Here is a 12,741-nt window from a genome sequence, read left to right as displayed (position 1 = left end):
GCGTAAATAAATAAATGAATAAGGAATCGAAACGTTAAAAACACAACCTTGCAATTCAAATATTATCCACGTGAAAACATGTATTTGTCGGAAGTCGTGTATTCGATTTCAAAGCAAACAGCCCCTATTTTCATGGGAAAATATATATTATACAGCTGTTTAAAGTTTCGTTATCAACAAGACCTTTTATTCTACCCTTGTAGATCAACGAACGAAAATGGCTTGGCATCTGGTATTCATGCTGCTTCCGTAAAACACGTATAAACATAAATACGACCACATCAATCGCTGTAACTACTTAATGTGTGACTTCACGACCTTGCTATATCGATTTTACCTATAATTAGACGCGAATGTGCTGATCCACGATCAAACGGTTACCACAAACTCGTCTCACAAATCATCGCGGAATCATCTGCCATAATGCAGCGAGTATAAAAAAGAAAATCTGGTAAATTTTCTACAGCTTCTAACCCAGCGAAATATTCGAAAACCTCGAGCAATCCACATCGTAGAGAAAGAAAGATCGTTCTCGACGAGTTCGCGTCGATTCGACCGGTCGAATCGTTGAAAAGTCGCGGCAAGATGATTAATCGCGACGGTTATCCGGGAATCCGGTTGTATCGTGGCCTTATCTCGAGTTTCCTGCGCGTAACGCTTGCCATTTGCGCGGCAGCCGCCGGCTAATAAGAAAAGGTGGTAAAAGGGTAGGATAGTTCCGCGCTCGCGCGCATTGTCTCGTAATAAACGAGAGGAATTCAAGCGTTTACGTTTGTCCCGATAGTTCCTTTCCCGATCCCGTTGTTGGGCCGCATTCCTCTCGAAAAGTCAATTCCCGAGAGAGCGAGCCAGCGCGTGCTGCGTGAGAATGCGCCAATTTTTGTCGCGATCCTATGGTAAATCATTATTCGCTCATTCGACAAAAATCCTACGCTCCAATGCTGAGAACTGGGCGCAGCGATCTGTGCAACGTTGGAAATCGCGTCGACTTTTTCGACCTGATGAGATTTTAGCTCGATACGTATTAGATAGGCGGATATCGATTGATACGAAGAGCTTGTCAAAAGTTTGACCTTGATAAGATAATATCTCGGACCTTTTGTATAATAAGTTACTAAGTAACTATATTAGTCAATTGAAAGGTGATAAGTTGATGAGAACAGTTTTTCAATTTCATTTTAATCCATAAAATTTTGACTAATTCGTCTTCAACCACTGTCAAACACCTTCGAAAGCTTCCATTTCAATCATCGACGAAAATCTGTCCAGCTACAATTTCCTTCTTTCTGCCACTTTCCTAATTCGTTCAGCATACAGTGTAATGTTACTACCAATATAACTGTGATCCCATAATTTCGCGATGCTTCAAAAGGAAATCTGAAGTACGCCAAATTACTCGAAGCAGCAACAACCGGAGATCATGATGGTACCGTGGGCGAGCCAGCGTCCCTTTTTCAGCCACGTTTGTGTCCCCTGTGCCACGTAACAAATGAGGCCGCTTTCAACCGCGTATTACGCATTGGTCGCGGTGAATTAGGCGCAGAAGCGACGCGCCACAATGTCACCGGACCGTGCGCGACCGCTAGCTTCTTGGGAGGCGAGTCGCCGCGAGAATCGATTCGACTCGCTTCTTATCGGACCCTGCTAATACGCCCGGTAACTGCGTCTCGTTCCGGCGACCATGGGGACCGTCGTTCGATGCGTTTAACGCGGCTGTTCCTTCGCTCTTCTGTAATTCGTACAACGACGGCTACCAGCGAGGACATTTTTGGTCACGGGGTAGCTTTGTTTTACGTGTTCTGTTAATTGACTGTTCACTAAGCTCGTAGAGAACTAATGGCTGTCTTTGCGTCAATGTTCGACATAGATGCAGGACAATTGAAATAAAACTAAGTAACTGAGAGTGGTTGGAAGAAATAAGAAGTTTGCCAACGAAGAAGACGGATGTTTCGTGCATTGTCTCGAAAAAGAGAAAGAGACGGGTACAGCAGAATGAAAAGGAAGAGCCAACGCAGGTTTTAAACTTTCGGTTTCTGGAACATTAAGAGATCGGTATCGACGTTTCTTCAGGCGTCTACTCCGCGCGGTACTTGATGATCTCAGCAGCGCAGAAATGACGATCGCGGCTGATCAGGAAACTCGAGAAACTCGTAATCACGTACAGGTGTAACGTGTCTGCTCGTTCTTGTCGTTTAATTTCAATTAACTGGACGACAGTCAGGACGCGGTCGTCATGACGGCTTAGCTGAAACATCTAACCTTCAAATTGTGTCTCGTCACTGCGCAATTAGCAAGTTGACGTCTGCCTGGAACGTGAGAGCGGTTTTCAAAGAGATAATTGGAGACAGAATGATATTATCGAGGCGTTACATGCACTTCACATGTCATAGATCAGGATTTCCGTAGCGCTGCATAAAGCATAGTTCTCTTGATTTACAATAGCAACTCGACTGCCTACGTTCCATCGAATGAACACTAAACAATATTCTAAACGACGACGATTAAATCGCACTCATATTAAATTCGCGCGTTAATGAAAATTATCCTCGTGAATCAATTCGAAATTGCAAATCAGCTCGTTTCGAAACTAATCGGACACAATCTCTGCCACTTCTCCCACAATAGAAGTTTGCCAGTACCTTGTTAATTCCATATCTCCGGTCTCGAGCAACATTCAAAATCAGCCATCAAACGAGCATCAAACGCGACGATTAAATCGCATTAAACATACGCTAAACACATCCTTTAACGAAAACTATGTCTATGATTTAATTGGAAATCGTAAATCAGCTCGTATTCGAAAAGTAACCCCGTACAATCTCCACCATTTTCCACAATAAAAACTCGGCAGTGGCTCGTTAATTCAACATTTCTCGTCCGCAACAACATTCAATTAACGCGGCTCTCCTGTAATTTGCGCCATAAGCCAGGTCTCAAGCTGAAACGCAGAATCGCGTCAGAAAATGAATACCCGGTCAGGTTTCCTTGGTTCAGGAGGGAGTGGTGAACGGAATGGAAATTTATCGTGACTCGCTCGAGGGGCACCGGGCGGGTTCACCTCGCTCGGTTGCATAACGTTCCACGGAATTCTGATGCCGGACGACGACGAGCAACACCACGACAAACACGGAGACGACCTTAACCTTTCTCGCGGCCGTTCGGGGACATTTGTCCCTCGTGGCTCTTTTCGATTTGATCGATGGGCTCGCTCGCAATTCCATTTGTCCTCTCGTCCACGATTTACCGTGAGTCCAGCCACGTTGTTGCCGTGCTGATTTAGAGTCCTCGCGTTGCCACGAATGAACGGACCAAATTTTCGGTTTGCGGTATGATTGATGGCTGGTTTTTGCGCACCACGTGCAAGTTAATTCGCGGGAAACAGCTTACGATTGGACTCGATGGATGAAACAAGTTTATTCACGACTTGACCTTGTTTTCGAATTATAGAGACGTTTTTTTTATCCACGTCGTCCGCTCTTCAAGGATGAATGTTTCAATTTTTTATCCGACCACCTATTCTTCTAGTTTAAGTATATTCCATTCAATTTGCATCGGCGAGAGTCGAAGGAAAAAAGATTAAGGGTAATTAAGAGCGATAATTTATAATACAACATAACGAAAGAAAAAGTGTTCACGTACGTGGCTATTGGACGAAGGAAGACAGCCGTAGCCTTGAAAAGTTCCATGTACTTCTATTGATTTTATCTTTCTCTCGCTAGAGTAATGCAAAATTAATTAACTTACCCAACATAGTAGCAGAGAAAATTCAAATAAACGCAACCGGGTGTTATCATTCCGCATACGGTGCTCACCTTTCTACATTCTAACCGCCTGGAAGCTCTCAGAACATACCGAAATACAACGACAACGATGGTTTAACGTGCAACGTAGCATCGTGGGGGTCGTAACGAGCAAAAGAACACGAGCGAACATTGTTATACACAGCATTGTAGCAAATGCCGGCAGACTGTCACACTCGCATCTAACCTCCGAACGTGGCTAAGAATTTTCTCTTATCGTCCAACAGAGATCTATAATCAGCCAGAATAAAACCATAAGTATCACCGCCTCTGGAACACGTTATTTTCATCGAGTCGAAATTTTATCGATGGTCTTCCATCGATCCTCTTCGCTTCCTGGGAGTCTTGCAACACCAATGTTCGATACGTTCATTATACGCCAGTAAATTAAGACGGTGGTATACAAAGAAAGAAAAATATATCGGGCAATGAGAGTTTATCAGCTGGAGGGGAAAGAACAGGCCTCCCATTACGCGTACCCTTGCACGCGCATAATTAACTCACGACTAAGAGAGAGACAGAGATTGCCATCCTGCGGTAATTACCATCGGTGCCATTATCGCAGATTATCCGCGCGTCCGGATTCTTACGTAATCCTACCGTTACTACCGATAAACCTGATAATTGCCACGCAAACAGGCAGTTTTTGCTCGGTTTTAACGAGTTCACCATGGTGAACCCCATTTTTTGGAACGTTTAATTTCCCCCGAGTTCGCGAACTAAATTACGTATTTGGTTATAACGTTTCTGAAAGCCAAACATCGTCGTTTTATCAACATGGATTGTGCACAGTGGACAGTGGATTGTACTGTCGACAAATAAAGTACAGCATTTTGTTTTCAACAAAGGCAGTACACTTCATTCAACGGTGGTGCAATCACGGCGACTACATTGTCAAATAACCCGGCATCGCCACCTGTCAACAAATTCCTTTATTCGACTAATCGTAAGAACCTTGTGCCTTATCAAACAATCAGTTACTTCTGTAACTCGATTTATGGACCGTCAACGCTTTTCTCACACCTATTAGCAAACCTATCAATAATACAGTCGAGCTCTCTCTTTCTTTCTCTCTGAGAAACTCGAAGAAACGATCGCACCACGTACCATTAGGAAACCCAAGTCTTTACACCTGCGTCCTTTTAACACGCCAAACAGTTTACTATCTAGTTACTTACTGTTACATGTCATAGATCAACGTACATATATACCATTTCTAACCAGTCGAGATTACCGCACAGATATCCAACAATGTAACACCAAGAATAGTATAGGGTATTTCATGTTTGGGTTAGGTTTAGAACGACTGAAGATAGCGAAACGTTTTGTAAGAGAAAGTTGAATGATATGCAATGGTGAATCGCGCGGCAGTTCAGAAGCTACAAATCTTCGTAATATAATATTAGGTTGTCCGAAAAGTTTCTTTCGTTTCATAATAGATGAGCAACAATTTCTGTTTTATATTATTTTATCGAATTAGATATGATCCATTTCGTTCTATTTCTATTACTACGTTCGTGCATAATTCAATAAACTAATATGAAACAAAAAAACATTGTGCGTCTATTATTTCCTTATAAAACTAAAGAAACTTTTCGGACAACCTAATATAAACGTACATCGATCAATTATGAGTTTTGTTCGAAATTGACATCTTTTATTATTTCCCCTTTGCCTACTTCTAAGTTAATTCTTCGCTATAGAATTATCCCCCTCTGTCGCCTTCTGATCTTACATATCAGTTCCTGCTTCCCGATATTCCCAACACTCGGAAAAATCCCGACGTTACTACGAAATTCTCAGATCAACACCACAATACCGTAAAATCAATTATTGTACAATTCTCTTTCACACGAGCGAGTGTAATTTCACTTTCGGCGAGTTAAAGATTTTCACGCTTCGCGGTTTATGAATACTCGCGGTACATAACAAGCAGGCTGACTTTTGTTCGCCTGAATGGTAGGGATTACATGGAGCACGGTTCGCGGAAAGGGCGAAGCGATTAATAACTCGAACGAATTACGCGCACGCTCTCACCGAAAATCGTGGCACCGATGATTCCAATCCCTCGCGGGGATCCAGCAAAATTTTTTCTCAGCCGATACAAGCCAGTGCGCACCGCCAGACACACTTTGGCACGTAACTTTCGACCGATCGCGGGTACTCATTAATCACCGTTCCACGTCGACACGTAGCGTTTATTAAGTACCACAGTGCGCGCCCAAGTGTTAATCAGTGAGAACTGCCAGTTTAATTTTCTACACGACATGCGTGCCCGTAATAAGCTTCGACTTTGTTCTATTATAACGGGACCCCCTTTTACCCGGTAGACACCTGCCACTTTCGTTAGACGTAAATACTACCCCGAAAGAAAGTTTCTGCGTCTAGTTGATTTTTGCCTTTTCCCCTTGCTTTCTTCTTAGACTTTTTACTCCGTCTTCCTTTCCGAGGATATCGTTTACTTCGACAAGCGCGAAACCATTATGGATTCCATAAGTGGTAGATGGAAAGGTAAAGGAGTGACTGGCGTTTTAGGATTCGGGTAGGAAATCGGTGGAAAAATGGAGTTTCTTTTTGGTCGAATAATAGAATCGATGATTATTATTCTACGGGTTAGGAAAGTTCGCTCTTCTAACAAAGAACAATGTTTTAGCGACTTTTTACGTTTATCTTAATTTCCTGCAAGCATCTTAATACTAGCAAAACGTTGCGTTATCGATAGATCAGTGGAACAGTACGACTAAGCCGAAGCAATTTAAAAAATGTTTGCAAGAGCCTCACGACAATCCTTTCGCTTGTAAAATCACGCTACAAGTAACAGCAAAGGACACGACACCGTGTCGCAGGAGAGAATAAAAAATTTCTACTCGAACGTGGTACGACGGCGACATAAAACGGCGAACGGCGGCGCGGCTCCTCCCGCGTCTCGTTTTTCCTTGGCCGCGGCTTATCGCGATAGAATATGGAAATGTCCTGGGAGACGTGGGTGCGCTGCAACGAGGATTAACGTCGAAGATAATTTTCCTCGCGCACCGCGGCTGTTACGTAAAACGCGGACGGATATCGCGTTCCCTGTTAGCCTTTCCATCAACCTCCCGCTTTCGAATTAACATTTTATCGAACGACACATACATTTTTCCTTCTATAACCGTCTATTACAATCTATAGCTTCACCAAAGTTTCTTTTTTCTCACAAAGTTTTTCGTCATTGATATACCCGCTACCATTTATGAATACTTTATCATTTTGTCAACATGCTATGCAAACCTCTGCATTCTTTGTACAATCAAAAAAAGAAAAAAGAAAGAAAAATGATGTTTATGCGAATAAATGCGAGACGTATCCTCCGAAGCGCAACTGGTCGGCAGCGAGTGATTCAGCGGGACGAGATAAGACGGTAGCCCGACTATGCACAATTCGTTTATCGATACAACCTGCTTGCAGCGAGAGAAAAAATGGAAAAAGAAGAAGAAATGCGCAGAAGATGGGAGAGAGGTTGATCGGTGAGACGATTCCGTGATTAAGAGGAGGATCATCGGGCCGCATTTTGCGTGCTCAAGCATGCGTAAGTCCGAGGGCAAAATACGGTTATGCTGGCCAGCTGTGTCATCGTCGGCCAATGATGGAGAATCGAGGTCTCGCGCTGATCTTGGAGAATCGCAGCAGTGACTCATACCGGTAGCCTAGGTTTTCCGGTTATCTGGGTTCTGGTTGCGGATTATGGGAGTGTCGGGAGAAAGGCTGTAATTGACTATGATTATGTTATGCCGAGTTAGGCGCGGCGAGAGGAAAGCTTTCCTTGCTACGCGAAGTTTCGTTGCTTAGGCATTTTTAGGCTGTAAATGTCAACCGCCAATTGATATCCGTCATATCTTCTAAAGTACGTTATTTGTAGAAAATATCAGGGTTAAAAGATCCTGAAAGAGTTAGAAACTCCAGATAGGAAGCACGTACCGACCAATAGTCCAACCGACTCGTCTAACGGGTCGTTTAATTATGTATCAGTATCGACGGAATCGATAAAATCTCACGGAACATCGACTTCTCGTTTGAATATCGCAATTCCATTCTCGAATTTCTTCGGAATTGCACGAATCGCTCGTGCATGGTAAATCATGTTAGCGATCAAGTGACATCGGCCGATCGTGGTTGGACGCTACCGGTTCGATTATATCCGGATAATTAAACGTGGCCGTGGCGAATTAACTGGGAAGTTTGGAATTTCGTGGTTGTTAGCCCCCCACGGTGGGATTTACAACGTTGACTCAGCATAGAGAATCGAATCGTGGTCGTTCGATCGCTCCAACGTGATCACCAGCCTCCCGTGGCATCTACTCGAGTATCGGTGGATAACGTTAGAACATTGGTAAAATGGAGAATCGGCATTTCCTTTCCCACGAACGTCCATTTTCACACGATCTTCCGTCGAATCTTCGAGATCTTCTGGTTCAGTGGATATGGCACTATGCGCGACCGAGGGCGTTCACCCGTCACACGCGTTCAGGGCCTGGAGATTAGACTCGTCGGATTCTCTAAACTTACAAGTCTGGATAAAACGAAATACTATAGTCTTCTAGAGGAGCTTCAGATAGATTTCCTGCTTCCATAAAATTAAAAGGAAACCTAATACCGCCAATTCACAGTCTCCAATTTTCGATCTTTAACAATTTGACGGCCACGTTGGTCATATATGATCGGCCAGGTCATATCAGGTTTCTTCTGTGACGCTACAATGATCATTGGTTAAAACACTGTGGCGTTCCTGAGCGAAACATGTGATTTCGGCGTGGCCGTTGTCACACGCTCAGAGACAGTAATAGGATAGGCTAAACACCATGCATGCCACTGCCATCGAAACAATAACCAAATAGTAACGGAATAGCCGCCTTTGACATACAACAGACGACAACCCCTCCAGAATAACCCATAAAAACCCTCCAAAATAAGCGCTCGAGATCAGTCTGTTGTAACACTTTGAACCGTCACTCTGTTGGATTTGTACATTAAATTCTATTACCATATGCAAAGTTCAATTTCTTCAGCTCATTTGTGAAACGATCGAACTGCAACGCGAGGAGATCACCGGCGATCTATCATTTTCGTGATTTCTTGTCAAAGTGTTAATCTCAAACAAATCTTTTGTCGAGTGACAAAAACATACACAAACTCCCTGAATCCTCTATCAAACCCGCGTAAGATCTGAATGCCAAAGCAACCGTCTGACCTACGCAACCATCCAAAGAAAAAAAAAAAATACAATTCCCAATAGATGTTTAATCAGTATCGTCAAGTAAATCGAAGCTGGAAACTAGAACAACACGCATCGATCTCTGAGAACCACGCCACTGAGAAAACAAAAGTTAGAAAAAAGGCTATCAGTACCGCGAATGGTATTTATCATGACGAATCCATCTCGCATCGATCTCAATTAACGGGGACGTATCGACACGCGGCGATCGACGAACGGTGAATTAACCAGAAGAGAGCTCGCATCGGAGGGGGAGCTGTATCGCGTGACATTCGAAATCGTATGGCCAACTATGTAGAAAGCGTACGCGGGCTACGGGAATAGAGGCAGAGAGGGGGAAGAAAAGCGAGCGGCGCGGTGGAAAGCGAGCGGATCGCGATCGCGATCGAGAACGCGCTCGTTAGAGAGGCTGGCGGCTCGTTACACGACCGCATCTGCATCAAATCCGGCAATTAAACGCGGCGATCGCGTTTACGCCGAGATAAATACCGGTCATTTCGCGAGACGGGACCGAGGCAGAGACTTATGGCTTGATGGAGATTACGCGGAGACAGTGCAAAGTAGATGCGGCGGAGGAATATATCCGCGATCCGCGGAGACGAGGAAAGACCGCTCCCTGGACCGCTATCGAACGCGAATCTTCCACTGTACTATGGTCGACGACCTCTTATCTCGCTTCGTCGTGGACAAATCTTCGCCGCTTGTAAATTCTCGTTAATTCGTGGATTCCCAAGTGGCACTGGATGTCGCGTAGAATTAACTAATTAAACGACGGATGTTTTTGATAAAACTCGTCCTATTTTTAACGTATTATATATCTTTACAAGATCGGAAGGGATAATCGATAGACAGAAATTTTGTCCATAACAAGAAGAAATATTTGGTGTTCAAGAGATTAACTGCTACAATTTATTATGTCACTTTTATAAGATTATGCGAAACCATCGTATCGTATCATATCGTTTGAAACCATCTGTAACAACATAGATAGAAATATTTTATCGTGGCTTTACGGAAGCTTCTTGTTGTCCCAAGGAACGTGAAACAAAGTTCTACGCAAAGCAACGTCGATGGATAGTGCGATGCAGTGGCAGCAAAGAAACAGGAGGGTTTCGACGCGACGTGTCTTCCATCGAATTAGCATACCGACCGGATTATCTCTCGAGCGTGAGACATCTCCATTGGCAGGACCCACGAATAATCCGATAAGCGAATTAAGATTAGCGGCTTCTGATGAACCGCTAAGTGACTATCGACGTTCGCGTATCGATTGACTTTGGTGACATACAGCCGAGTGGCGTCGTCGTCGAAATCGATCGTTTTCTGCACGCAAATGCTCTTTGGTAGCTCGGCGTTATAATCGAGATCGTTATAATCGAGATCGTTATAGTCGTATCGTATCTCCACGATGACGCATGATATTTTTCTTGCTATCGTTGCATCGATGATTCGTTCATTCAACTACGATTATTTCACATCGATGAAATTTTTGTTCCAGGTAAAAGATGTTTCGCGTTTTCTTCTTCTTTCCTTCGAAATTTTAATTTCTAACAGTGAACAACTCAGATAATGCAACGATCATGGATATTCACGATGAACAGGGAACTGTACGTTACGATAAAACCTCCGTTTTCGTCGACGAAGATGTAGAAGATAAAACACGAAAATTACAATTTTATTGGACGGTCGAGACAATCAACGTGCATTCAATGATATGCGAGATTACAGCAGTAATTTGATGAAGGTTAAACGAGATCAATGAGTTAAGAAGAGGAATTCAGAAGTCGTTACAGTCGTGCGATTGAATTATCCCATTTGCGCAAGATTTTTGCGTATGTTGAAGAGCGTTGGAAAGCGTAACTTTCTTAGTTAACTAACCAACTGAGAAGATGCTAGTAAATATAAACATCCCTCTCTTACACGCAGCTACAAAATATTTGTACTCTCGTCGCTCTACGTCAAAAATCTATTCTCATTTTTCTTTCGCTACAGAAACATCGACACTTTGATCACGGCCCTTTGCAAAATCTCATTCTACCAATTGAACTATCGATCTTTCATCGATGACACAAAACAACTTTCTAAATTCTGCCATCAATTCGTTTAAAATCGAACGGGTCTCAACTAGCATCTGTTCGCGGATCCACTTTAGAACATCGAAGTGTCAGGTTCCCACGAACAGCATCGCGAAATTCACGAACATCGATCGTGTCGCCGGTTTTATGGACCCTGTACAGGAGCGAGCAGCAGGTTATACGTTTACGACGTCGCTGGAAAATCGGCCGTAAACGCGACTGCCGTAAACATTGTCGACTGGTTGCTCTCTCACGTTCCGGGCCATTGAGGTCCGGACAGCGAAAGAAAGGGAGTCACACGGCCGCCTGAAAGGATACTTTCTCCGTTGCTCGACGACGTTTCGTCGAACGACGCTCGTGCGATAGATCGTTAACACGGGACTGTGTTAAAACTCTTGAAAAAGCGACGGTTTTGACAAACCTCTCGGAGAGATCACCTCCAAGTCTTCATTCTTTTCGGAGATTTTCTTCGCCACAATGTTTGAAAGTTTGCTCTGGGAGTGTCGTCGATTTTTGAAGATGTCTTTCGAAACAATGAGATTCCTTTTCGAAGAATAGAAATAGTTACCTTGAACATTGCACCCGATCATTTTTTGTAACTCCTTATTTGCAACGAAATATTTGTTGCCAAATGCTGAATTCGAAATATTTAAAAGTTCGTTTTCTTTCTCGATTGCATTTCGACAACGTCGATCGATCATCCAATAAATTTCTTCGATAGGTCCTTAATCGATTATTCCTGTAATCGCGCGGTTTCTCCGTGTGACGCAAGCGGCGCGAACCGAATGATCGACTCGATCGAAATACCCGCCGAGAAGATCGAGGCTAAAGGGTATCTTCGAAGATGTTACGACCGAGGAAAAAAGCAGCTGACCAGGCGCAGCTAGTGGGAATTATTAAATTGTATTCGCGCGGTTGAATCGAAGAGGTCACGAAGAGGCGCGATCGACGACGAGCGCTAGTCACGAGACAGGACGATTCGCTCGAGCGATTTTGACGTCGCCATTGTTTCAAGCCTGCGATAGAGAATACGAGAAACAATAAAAAAGCTACTTTTGATAGCGTATTGAAACCATGCGTTTTATAAATTACGCTATCTTTTAACCACAGAATACACAGCGTATCATTAACTTCGTATCTACATGTGTACTTTAATTCTGCTGCATAAAACATCGTTTTAAAAGAGTGAGTCTAATAGCGAGGTAACTTTACTCGTAAGCAGGATTTTTATGCACGTGTGAGAAATTTAATTGCCTGTCAAAGCGTTTACGTACGTTCGAATACCTGAACGTGTTAATCATCGCCGGCTATTGGCAAACTGACAATAACGAGACGAAATGGTGCGACGATCGCAAGAATGTCGATCGGATAATGGCTGTCAAAGCGCACGTAATGGCGGTACTGGTCGCGATCGTGCGTAAAATTGGCGTGACCAACGGTCGTAGAGCTTTCCTTTGTCTGAACTTACTGCTTTCTGTTCCTGGGTATCCTGACGTGTTTCGAGGACGGTGTGTTAATGGAGAGGAACGTTCTGACACGTTTGAAGGGTATTATACGATACTGTTGCTTTCTAGCGATAACGGTGTGAACGTAATTGGCCGGTTTAGCGCTTTCTTCT

The sequence above is a fragment of the Bombus pyrosoma genome, linkage group LG6 (assembly GCF_014825855.1).
Source record: "Bombus pyrosoma isolate SC7728 linkage group LG6, ASM1482585v1, whole genome shotgun sequence".
NCBI classification, from domain to species: domain Eukaryota; kingdom Metazoa; phylum Arthropoda; class Insecta; order Hymenoptera; family Apidae; genus Bombus; species Bombus pyrosoma.
Note: the sequence above shows the minus strand (reverse complement) of the source record.